The 13,116-nt window shown below is 29.0% G+C and overlaps 1 pseudogene; it reads left to right on the top strand.

Annotated features, from left to right (window-relative positions):
- The first annotated feature begins 4,992 nt into the window (after positions 1–4,992).
- On the top strand, positions 4,993–5,709 carry LOC145033886 (basic leucine zipper 43 pseudogene; annotated as a pseudogene).
- The last annotated feature ends 7,407 nt before the right edge of the window (positions 5,710–13,116 follow it).

Here is a 13,116-nt window from a genome sequence, read left to right as displayed (position 1 = left end):
TACCAAACAATTAGAAGACCAAAATACCCTCATTATATGAATTAGCTTTAGATCACATGAATAAAGCTGCAGGAGTTGGAATATTAAAAAGTACCTCACATGCAAGCATATGATCCATGACATCGATCATACAATGAACATCTAAAGTTTTGTTAAGGCTCAACGGCATAGGTGTAGCACCGTCTTCAATGGCTTCATCAACTGGATTTTGATTTCGCCATAGTGGTTCAAACCCGCATTTTGATTTCGCCACAACCACCACAATGGTTTTGACTCTCGATTGAGTATAGGGAATGAACTAAACAAGAGGCATCAAACAACCCTAGGAGTGAAATTAAAGAACCCGTGAAGATTTTAGTGGATAGGTGAAGAGCGATTTTAATGAAGAAATAAAGAGTTGGGGAGGGGACGATATCAATTTCTAACTGAAAAGAAAAATCTAATTGAAACGATGAAGCTATTAAGGTAGAGGCCAGAGAGGTGAGGCGGGACGCAGTCACAGGTGTGGTGGAAGAGTCACAGTCGTAGTCACTAGTGCGATGGAGGAGTCGCAGACCCAATTGAGAGTGAAACGATTCTGTTATAAGCATTAGCTTATTGTTTGTTGATTTGTAATTAGGAGAGCCTGACGTCGTCGGAGGAGAAGTGACCAAAGGAGGAGCAAGGTGAATCGTCCATAGTTTTAGAGCTCAGAGAGAAGCGAGAGTATTTTTGTTCTTGAAAAAAAAAACCTAGCTAAAATGGTCACAACGATTTTGTGGAGTTTAGTATTTGGTGATGTTGAGATTTTGTTGTGCGAGAAAGGAGAAGTGGTGATGATATTAGGGTTTCTTGGGGTATTGATCAGTGAGAGAGAATAACGATGGAAATAATGCAGATGATAAAATGACGGCCTTTCAAACTTTTGGGATTTTCATTTCCCCTCAAGCTGCGAAAGAAGAAAACGCGCGTTTCACTAATTTTAGTGCATGCAAAAATGTGTGTCCTCTATCCTTCATTTTTTTAAAACGGACATTATTTTTAGGACACACAAAAAATACATATCGTAAATTACTGCGTGGCATTAAAGAGAAATTTTCTAGTAGTGATAGTTATAGTTTAGTATATTACATTTCACTAAAATTCAACAATAGGCATGAAAAATGAAAAAACATTTGACTAATACTAGTTTATAGTCATGTTTTAATATACAACATGCTACTAAAAGTCAACAATAACCATAACAACTTAAAAAACATGTGACTAATACTAGTTTATGGTATGTTTTACTATCTGAAGTGCCATTACAAGTTACCAATAGTCATGAAACAAAACAACTTATGAGGAAAAGTAGTTTATGGTGATGGTTATCAAAAAATGATTGGCAAAACTAAAAACATTGGTACCCTATGGTGATGGGTTTTACATATAGTAACCGTTTCTATGGGTTCCAACCACCACAATTAAATGTTACCAGAACTTATATTTAATGATGCGACTTTTCCTTTTATACCGAATAAAAACAAAACCTGTCTTAACATGTCTATATTGAAAAGTTTTTTGGGTGGCCAAAGACCAGTTTTATACTAGTAAAGTTAAATTTACATGATTATCTAAACTAATTATTTAACGTCGAACAATATATCATATAATATTTAATAGAAAGGTAAATATGTTACCCACAACCGTAGCATCAATCTGCTGTTTTTCTTCATCAGCCATCGTTAAACATCTCCACCATAAAAAACAATCTTCGCCATCAGCCACCTTCTAGCGTTGCCACATTTATTGGTTTTAAATCTAATAATCAGAGAGATAGAGAGAGTTGAATAAATAGATTTTGCTTTGTAATCTTAAAGTTAATAATTTTTTTTTCTTAATTTTTTGTAGATATAAAGATGGATTCATACTTTGTAATCTTGATCTGAATAATATTTGATCTCTAATTTTGGTATGGTATTTTTTTGCTTCTTGTTTTATGATTTTTAAGAAGCAAATGCAGAATAACATGCCAACGATAAAGATACGAACAAGATAATCATAGTATCTTGCAGTCAAAAAAACTTTTATTAGAAAAATAATAATAATAATAATGGCGACACCAATAAAGCGACACTTGGCAACAGGGGCAACAACGATAACGATGATTTTTGAACAATAATGGCGACGCTAATAGCATGGACATGTCGCCCGTATTGGTGTCGCTGTTATTTTTAATTATTATTTTTTTAATAAACATTTTTTACCGTATGATACTATAATCATCGTGTTCATCAATAGCCACGACACATATAGTGTTGATTTTTAAGGACTTTAGTGGCGACAAATATCATCCATATTGCCTTTATTTATTGTAGTGTTATTATAATATCAAATCATAATAATATGTAAATTTTTGTACAGACAAAGGAAGTATCCTAAGAGATCACTAGTGTTGAAAGATGAGGGTGCATATCTTTGATTTAATTAAAAACAACCATTAAATTCAGATTTCAAAACATGACAAATACCTAGTCATTATCACCAAGTTTTTTACACACTAACAAGATTAATCCTTTCTTAGGTTAACTTTCACCTTCTATATTTAGTCTTTATGGAAATCATTATAACCATAAAAAAGTCAACAAAATAGTCACATAGCCAACTACATAATCATCATTATCATCAAATGGATCATTTTTTTTTTTCATTTGTCGTTCATGTGAAGAGACAAAGAGGGAGGGGAAGATGAGGTAATAATACATTTTCCATTTAGCTTATCAAATTGTTTTTACCAACACTTATTATTTTTTCAGTTTGTTTATCGACTATCAACTAGTTTATTTTAAAAAAAAACTAACATTCGAACTAATTAGTAGAACTTATGATTGTCGTGTGGAAATCGTGTGCCTCAATGGGGTGCACAAATGGGATTAAAAGTAATGACATCCACAAGAAAATTCAAGCAGCCTTTCATCATACACTAATATGAGGCCATAAGCACCTGAGACTATATAAAAACTTTTACTATTTAATTGATGGGCCAGGGGTGCTCACTTCACCCATGCGCACACATTAGTAGACCCCATGATGTAAGATTATAAAATTTATATACATCTTTCTAAAAAGATTGCCACCTCTTTAGAGAATCCAAGTTCTAGATTAGTTAAGGCAAATGCTAAGAATTTCATAAAAAGAAACTATCTTTTTATACTTCTAGCACTACCACTTATGGTGGGGTGTAAATTGAATTGTGATAAAATTTATGGGGTTGGGGTTAAATCAGGTACCCTTCTTGTGGGACGTGGTCCGTAACTTAAGGGAACTGTTCTTATCATTTCAATCTTACTTTTCAATGATACCCTTTGTCTTGAACACTTGTGGAAGACTGAAAGTTATCAATGGCATCAAGGGTAAAATGGTAATACAAGGAGTTAAAGTTATCTCAAATCATTTATTTCAGACCTTTTACAATCCACATATTCCCTCTAATATGTTTTAAGTTAAAGCAACTGATATTGTCAATGGTAAAATGGAAATTTAACTGAATCATTTGAGTAGAGCAATTAGAGGAAAAAATGGAACATGGCATGAACAATTGAAGGACAAGACAAGAAAGAGTAGTCTTATTCTGTCTTATGATATTTTTCACTACTTAATCTAATCAAGTATATGGTTTAACAGGAAGGGCATTTTAGTCCATTGAAGTTGATTTTCATATGCATGACTATAGTTATTCATTAATGATTATTTACAAGTACCTTCTGTTAGTATTACTTTTTTACTATGTCCAATGAATTTGTCATTGATTACAGCCTATAACCGCATCATAAGAGATAGTGATTCCTAAATATATGCAGTAAAAATATGTATATATTTTATTATAGAATATTTTGCTAGCAAAATGGTCTTAAATTTCCTTTCTTTTTTTAAGCATTCACATCCTATCCACAATAAAAATAGTACCCTCAACATTGGCCAAAAGAAAATGTCTGGCGAAATCATGTAATTGTTGGCCATTTCATCACCATAAAGGGACACATACCTTGAAAAAAATCAAAAGTGTATGACTTACATGAAGCTAGTACAATACAATGGTGGATTCATAAAATATTTTAAATAATGTCACATTGTACATAAATTAGGACATACAACACTTTTTGAGAGAAAATATGAAAAATTGACTAATTAGTCCAACAAATTTTCCAATCAGTATAAAAACATCAATCATGTTTTATCTGTTCAATAAAACCCAACGAAATTAACATTTTATCTAAAAAGTCAAACTAAGTTATATTTTTGTTCAATTCTATTGAAATCATAGAAGAAAAACTAATGATGTGGCTTATTACAATATCAAGAAAATAACTTATAAAACCAACAAATTTTCTAAACCGTTTAAAAAACATCAATCATGTTTGGCCTGTTAAAAAAAAACCTAATAAATTTAACTTTTTGAACAAACAACACATTATTTGAGTTTTCTTAATGGTTTGAAAACTTTATTAAATTTTTTTATACAAAATGTTAAGTTGATTATGTTGTCTTGAACAGATAAAACATCATTGATGTTTTTTGAACTGTTTGACAACTTCGTTGGACGTGTAAGTCATTTTGCCAACAAAATATTAATGACATTGAATTTTGTTTATAAAAAAAGCTTAAATTTTTAAGTTTTTTTGTGGTGCATGCCCTTATGAAATGTTGAAGTTTTAATAGATATAAAAAGGTGGGGTCACTTTTAGTGGTATATAAGCCTCGGATTCAAGGATCGTATATTTTTTTAACTTTACACGACATTGTAATTTACCTACCACATGTTGACCATGAGACGATTAGTGGGGGCACCAAGAAGTGGCGTAATGCGTTATACGTATACCCTATTTTAACAGTACATCATCAAGAACTACCCTACTATCGACAATCAAGGTGCCATATGCGACTACTATGACATGGTAATGGTGGGACCCACACAACCTTTTCAAATACTATAAAAAGTCCTTACCTCATCTTCTACTTCACCTTGTAAAAACTTCCAACTTACCAAAATTTGTCGTATAAAATATTATAAACAAACATGCAACCCGATGAGAATTCCCACTACCTTTACATTCCAAACCCTAATCCAGACACAACAATCTTACCCATGAACCTCCAAAACTCACCAATTCTTCAATTCAACATCAACACACCCTCAAATTACCCCTTCTACAATCATCACATACACCCTCAATATCAAGAAATTAGCCCTTATTTTTCTGATGAAGCAGATGATCAACAACAGATAAACCTCATCAATGAAAGGAAGCAAAGGCGAATGATATCTAATCGAGAGTCAGCACGTAGGTCCCGCATGCGAAAACAGAAGCATTTAGATGAACTTTGGTCGCAGGTGATTTGGCTTCGTGATGAAAATCATCAACTTGTTGACAAATTGAATAAATTCTCAGGGACTCATGATCAGGTTTTACAAGAGAATGCTCAGCTTAAAGAGGAAGCTTCCGAACTTCGTGAAATGGTCAACAAGTTGCAGCTTAATGGCACTTACCCTAGTTTGATAGACCTAGATGATATTAATAGTAACATGCTTTACCTTAGAAATGAATCTTTAAACCCTTCTATCTCAAGTTCTTCTGAGTTTTTCTAAACATGTTTTTTTTTTTTTGTTCTTTATTGATGATGTTTAGGTCAATTCCTATGTATTCTATGAGTTCTAAGAAAAAGTAGCGGAATAAATATTTATTTTTTTAACATAGTATATGATATCAAATATATAAAAAAAAAAACTAGGAAAATGTATAGAACTGATCAGCATGCTAGCTAACTCCAATTAGTTTCTTTCTTCATTTGAGAACCCACCCAACATGAAAAGAAGTAAAAGATATATGCTAATCAAGAAAAAGATTCGAATATAATGAATCATTGAAGATGATATGACATTGATATATAAAGTTCAGTACTTTTGAGGTTAATTAATCACAAGAAAGTAGCCATCACTGTTCGAGTGAGAGAGGTGGACAAGATAAGCATGAACAAGATGGCTGAGAAAAATTGCCTCTAAAAAGAAGAACATGTGAATGTTGACATGAATGTGTATGTATATATCATGTATATTCTTTGTTTATGACAATAAATGTATACCATGATATTTTACTAGTTTATTTTTTCGTAATTTTATCAGTACGTATGATCAGTTAACCTAATTCTGTTTGCTTTCTCAGTTTCTTTATTGGCATAAAGAGCTCTGTAAGTCTGCTTTCAAGTGCATATGCTACAGACTTAAACTCATACAAGTACAACTCCTTTCTAATAAAGGTAATATTAAATATATCAAGTAAGATCTTCTCTCTCCTCTCTTAAGAATTTAGACACACAAATAAACTTGATATATCTAACTTTAATCTAAGAAGTTACTAAGGCATCAATCATTCATCTACTAATGAAGAGTAGAGAAATATACAAGAAAAAGAACCAATTAGTAAACTCAGTGAACTCTGGAAAATCGATACATTGCTACAAACAAAAAGCTCCAAAGCTACATCAATGAGACTATAGCACTTAAAACTTACCATGAAATCATAAATCCCAAAGAAATTTTAGCTTTTTGAACACAAATGAAAAGGTCTTACTATCGTTTCAGTCATTGTGTGGTAATTTTTTTTTTTAATTATGACATTTCTCTATGAAGTAAAAAATAGCTAGCAACACAGATAGTAACAACCCAGAAATTAGCATCCGAAAGCTTTCAAAACCATAAAACACTAGCTACTTGCATATCCACAGTGGACTTTTCCCACAAGGTCACCAAGCACATCTTGTTTGCATAAATTGACTTCATTTTTATCATTCATTTGAGAGTTTTTTTTTTTGGTTAAAAAGTATTGTTTGTAAAAATGAAGTTGTTTCAAAGGGGTTGTGGAGTCACTTCATCCATACACGTGTGGAATTGTAATTATATAAATGGTCAGTTTTATATCAATTACCATTTTACATTATATATTTATCTTTAACATTTTTTATTTCCATTTTTTAGCTTATCAATTTTTTATATGATATTTTTTATTATAAATATGTTATTATATATAAGTATATATAGATCTTAATAATTTATATTTTATACAACTTCAAATTTTCTTTAACACCTTTGTGTGGATACCAATAATAAATATTACTAAAATTATATATATATATATATATATATATATATATATATATATATATATATATATATATATATATATATATATATATATAGGGTTAGATTAATGTGAGACGGTCTAATTTTGTGAAACCGTGAGATGTAATTTTAGCCATTCATTTGGTAGATAAAACAAAAAACATTTTTAAAATGCAAAATAATTGAAAATTTTCGATTTTTTTTTTCAAATATTATTTTCGGAATTTATATTTTTCAAAAAAAAATATAAAATAAATTCCTTTTTTTACATATCCTAGTAAAATAAATAGAATAGTTTATATATCTGAGAAATCTAGTATATAATATTCTAAATTTTAAAAATCATATTAGAATATATATATAGTGTAATATTCTATTAAAATATTTCAAGTATTTTTCAAAAAAAAAATGATAATTTTTTTTAGGTAATTAAAGTTCCGAAAATAATAATTAAAAAAATCAATTTTGGATTTTTCCTTTTATTTTAGATTTTAAAATTATTTTTATAGATTTAGTCTCACGGTTTTACAAAATTAACATGATCTCAAATTAATATATATATATATATATATATATATATATATATATATATATATATATCAGTGTTGCAAAAATCAGCATTGGCGGACGATTAATCGCTTGGCGGCCTCGATCCGATTACGATTACGGTGCTTAGAGGAAATTGGTCAAAATTTGTCAAAATTAGGTTTGCTGGTCATTGGCAACCTTGGCGGTCCTCGATGGTCATAGAGATGAAATATTTAAAAAAATTCAAAAGAAAAATAATTATCAAATAATACAACCAAATTTTAAATTTTTAAATTTTTAAGCTTTCAAAGTTTAAAATATGATACTAAAATTTTTAAATTTTCAAAATTTCAAAATTTAAAATTTTCAAATACTTAACTTTTTCAGAAATATTAATTTTTTAAATAGTTTTATTAATAATTTAGGGTCCGCGATTAATTTCCGACTAATCACTGTCGAGTTTGATTAATCGCTTATCGACAGTCGATCGCCGAACGTTCTTTACAACCTTGATATATATATATATATATATATATATATATATATATATATATATATATATATATATATATATATATATATATATATATATATATATATATATATATATATAGGGTTAGGTTCATTTAAGACCACCTATATTTTGTAAGACTGTGAGACGCATTTTTTTGATTTTTTTTAGTTAATTAATGTTCCGAAAATAATATTTAAAATTTTTTTTTTGATTTTTCCATTTATTTTGCATTTTAAAATTATTTTTAGAATATGTACAGTGTAATATTCTATTTAGAATATTTCACGTATTTTTCCAAAAAAATAGAATTTTTTTTTTATTTTTTTTATATTTTTTTTAGTTAATTCATGTTCCGAAAATAATATTTAAAAAAAGAATTTTTAGATTTTTCCATTTATTTTGTATTTTAAAATTGTTTTTTAGAATATGTCAGTTTAATATTGTATTTAGAATATTTCACGTATTTTTCAAAAAAAAAAAACGGAATTTTTTATATTTTTTTATATTTTTTTATATTGTTTATATTTTTTTTAGTTAATTCAAGTTCCGAAAATAATATTTAAAAAAAGAATTTTTGAATTTTTCCATTTGTTTTGCATTTTAATATTATTTTTAGATTTGATCTCACGGTCTCACAAAATTAGAATGGTCTCAAATGAACCTGAACATATATATATATATATATATATATATATATATATATATATTAGAAGTAGACATAAGATACATAAATATTCAAATTTTATATAGGAATTATTCAATCAATGATAATACGTCACTAAAATCAATTTCAAAGGAATTGAATAATCTAAAAATGTCATTGTACATCTCATACTCTATTCTTGTCATGTCAATTTTTTTTATTTTTTTTTCAGTTTTTCACATTTTGATGCTATAAATTGGAGTCAGCCAATTAAGTTTTTCTCATCAATCTTTCAAATTCTTCTCTCCTTGCATTTGCATCCTCAATCTCCATACTTCTCTCATCTTTTTTTATTAGTTCTTTTTCTATCTTAAACATAATGTATGTATAAATGATTTCATTATTAAATTTAGGATACTAATCATTTGTTCTTTGATTTGCAGTTAAATTCTCTTATATTTATTCTTTGAAACGGCCATTTATGTTATTAGAAGTGGCTGAAGTGGGGCGATAACCTTTTTTTACAAGTAAATAAAACCCATTTTTATAAAAAAAATCTTAAAAAAGCCCCTTTTACAAAGAAAAACTCTTAATTTGACAATCCATACAATTCAGTTTTGTGATAAAACTTACAATAACCACCCTATTTTCATATACTCCAACAACAATGTCAACTATTTTTTCTTTTTTGACAAGTTTGGTTCGACATATTATGCATGTGATACATTTATGATAAGCTTTAGTTATTTTACTCCAAAAATCAAAATCCAGTGGATCATAATCTTTTAATTTATCTCATTCCACTCGTTAAATCAAGTTGCACCTTAAGTTTTAATAATCAAGTATTTACGCATTAACACTTAGACAAAATCATTAAACTACATTGACTAGGCAAGCAAGCAGATTAGATTGAAAAACCAGCACCAACTTTCACGTTACAAGTACAACTTGCAAATTTTTAATATTCCTACATAAATCATCATGGATCAAAAGTCGTCGACGATCACTTAGAATAACAAGAATCAATAAGAACGGAATCAATTTAACACTTTTCCATTCAATAATTTACAAAAAAATGGAGTTTTTCAAGAACGCAAAAGTCGTCAGACTGCGGAGCCACCTTAACAAGTTCTTGGTCGCCGGAGACGATGAAAAGACTGTCCTTCAAAGCAGAAACAGCTTCCCAAGGAATGAAGAGTGGACAGTGGAGAGAGTGGAAGGGAAAAAGCATGTCATCCGCCTGAAAAACTGCTACTCCGGCAAGTATCTCACTCCCTCCGACGAACCGTTTCTGACTGGGTTGACCGGGAATAAAGTGGTGCAAGACATCCAGGCGAACAAACTGGACACATCCATTGAGTGGGAGCCGATTAAGGAAGGTGAGTTGGTGAAGCTGCGAGCTAAAGGTGGGAACTTCTTGCGGGGTAACGGCGGCACCCCACCATGGAGAAATTCCGTCACCCATGACATCCCTCAGTTGATGATAACGCAGGAGTGGGTGTTGTGGGATGTGGAAGTGGTTGATATGGTTGTTTTGGAATCACAAGAGGCAATGGAAAATACTGAAGCGTCGACGTGGGAATCGAACTTTTTGCCACCACCGAATATATCGGTGATTATGGGGAGGTGTGAATCTTCTTTCAAGCTCAGGGGAGTAGTGGTGCCCAGACCACCGAGCTCCACTTCAGACAAACACTTTTCTTCTTCTTTGTCTTGCCAAGATAAGGGGGCGGCTTATGTTGAGTCCAAACTACTAGAAAAATTAGGTATCATCGACGAATTAACGACGGAGATTCCCTAGGTAATCTGTGTCATTGCTAATGGGTCGCTAATTGGTCGCTAAATTCCTCGCTAAGTTCATCGCTGACAATTAACACAAAGGTTTCTTCGACGTGTAGCATTTAGCGACGGATTGTGAAGGAATTATAGGTCGTTCATACCTCGTTTTCTAGTAGCCTGTGTGCTCAGCTGTCAGCTCCATGTCTTCCTTCGACCAATAGCATCACCGGCCACTCCTCCCGGCTTTAAAGGAATTGGGGGGGGGGAGACCACCAACGAGTTGTCATGATGATATATGTACTCGTTAATAATTAGGCTAAAGTAGAGTAAACTATATTGATGTGGTCAGTGAGAATTAAGCCCATCTCCGAGTCCTCTAAATTTTTCAAAATTTGTATGGGGTGATTGAGAGATTATTTTGTTAAATATTGAATTTTTATGTGATTTTGTAGTATATGATTGTAATTTACTATTTGATAATTAGGTTATTGGTATGTACTCGATTTATTTTTGAACAAACTTGTTTGTGCAATTTTGTTGAAACCATGAAATTTGTGAATAATTAATGTGATATTGTTAAATTTGGTCAATTTTTTAAAGTAGTTTAGCTTTGAAACTCTCGTAATTAATTCTAGCCTAACGACATTATCATTCCTCCTTGAGTTGAGGCGGCGGATGGTCCAACTCTCGTACATAAGTAAAACTATGAGTATAAGTAAAACTATGAGTAGTTTAAAAATATATTAGATTTTCCATTCCAAGAAAAATGGTTATGTAAACTTTGAATCTTTAAATCATAGATTGCGTAAATTTTGAACTTTTTGAATTGAGGCTGCATTATAATATTTTGTAGACCATGTGAACAATGAAATCATTGAATCGATAGACGATAGATTATGTGAACTTTGAAACTATTTCAATCGGAAGGTTGTGTGAACTTTATAGGTTAGATTGTATGGTATATGTACCACATAGCGGGCAGATGTGGCCTCAACCACAATTCGCAACATGAAGAATAGAAGGAACTAGTAAAAAATATGAGCGGTAGGTTTTTATTTTTTTTTTTTTCAAATAATTTTATATTTTACCTATAAATACCATACTAAAATCTTTCATTTAAACCTTATATTTTATCATCAACTTTTTGCCTTTATGATATGGCCTTATTTAAAAATATATATTTTAGGTCATTATCTTAAAGGTTAATACTATAAAAACTTTAAATTTTTAACGCGTAATTGAAAAAAGTTCTGATATTTTTTTTATTATTGTTGTGGCCACAACTTTCTCGTAAAATTATCACTCTAGCCCACTTAACGAGTTTCATGGTTAAGTTGGTTAACTTTTTTGCAAAATTAATCCTAAAAAATTCAAATTTAGTCCCTGAGGTTTGAAAAAAATTACATCATACGGTTTTCTAACTTTATTTTTCGTTTTTTATAAACTTTATTTATTTTCGGTTTTTTTATAAATATATGTACATTTTTTATTTTCTTCATATATATACTTTATTTATTTTCATTTTTTAACTTTATTTTTCAACAATTTTTTTTAACCTTTTTATCTTTTGTTTTCTATTTTTTAGTGTATATATAGAGTATATTAGAGTTTTTTTTAGGTTTTTTATATTTCTTTTCGTAATATATTTTATTTTTTTCACCTTTTTATTTTTTTTCTATTTTTTGTTATTTATGGTTTTTCTAATATTTTTTCTAAGGTTTTTTCATATTACAATTTTTATTTTCTATTTTTTTTTCCTATTTTAATTATTTATGGTTTTTCTAAGGTTTTTGCTTACTTTGATTCAAGTAAATGAACTTGAATTCAATATAAGTTACTATAACAGGTTTTTTTTATAAAGATTAATTAGTATTCTTTTTTTAGTCTATTGTCAAATTGAAAAATATTATCTTGAATTTAATCTATTGATATCACATATAGAAATATGATTTAATTTGCAAGTTATATAACACATTGAAAGAGTAATTCTTAGTAAACAAACTATTTTTTTTTAAATTTTATTTTTTCGTGACATAAGTATAATAGCACTAAAGGAAAAAAAAAAAAAGTCGGACCGAAATTACAAACATAAACATAACTACTTTATTTACTTGAATAAAAATAAAAAACAATTACAAAAACTATAAATTATCAAAATTGTAATATACTCTAATATATTAATACATTTTAGATTTTTTGAAAAATGTCTATAAAAAGATAAAAATATTAAAAAAAAAAACAAATAATAAAAAAAATAAAAAAGGTAAAAAGATAAAATATATATATATATATATATATATATATATATATATATATATATAATATGAAAAAACCTTTTAAAAAAACTTTAATATACTCTATATATACATTAAAAAATAGAAAACAAAAGGTAAAAAGGTTAAAAAAAATATTGAAAAATAAAGTTAAAAAATAAAAATAAATAAAGTATATATAAAAAGAAAATAAAAAGTGTACATATATTTATTAAAAAAACGAAAATAAATAAAGTATACAAAA

Source organism: Lactuca saligna, chromosome 3 (genome assembly GCF_052625555.1).
Source record: "Lactuca saligna cultivar CGN05327 chromosome 3, ASM5262555v1, whole genome shotgun sequence".
Classification (NCBI taxonomy): domain Eukaryota; kingdom Viridiplantae; phylum Streptophyta; class Magnoliopsida; order Asterales; family Asteraceae; genus Lactuca; species Lactuca saligna.
The sequence above is the reverse complement of the archived record's forward strand: the minus strand, read 5'-3'. Positions and strand labels throughout refer to the sequence as shown.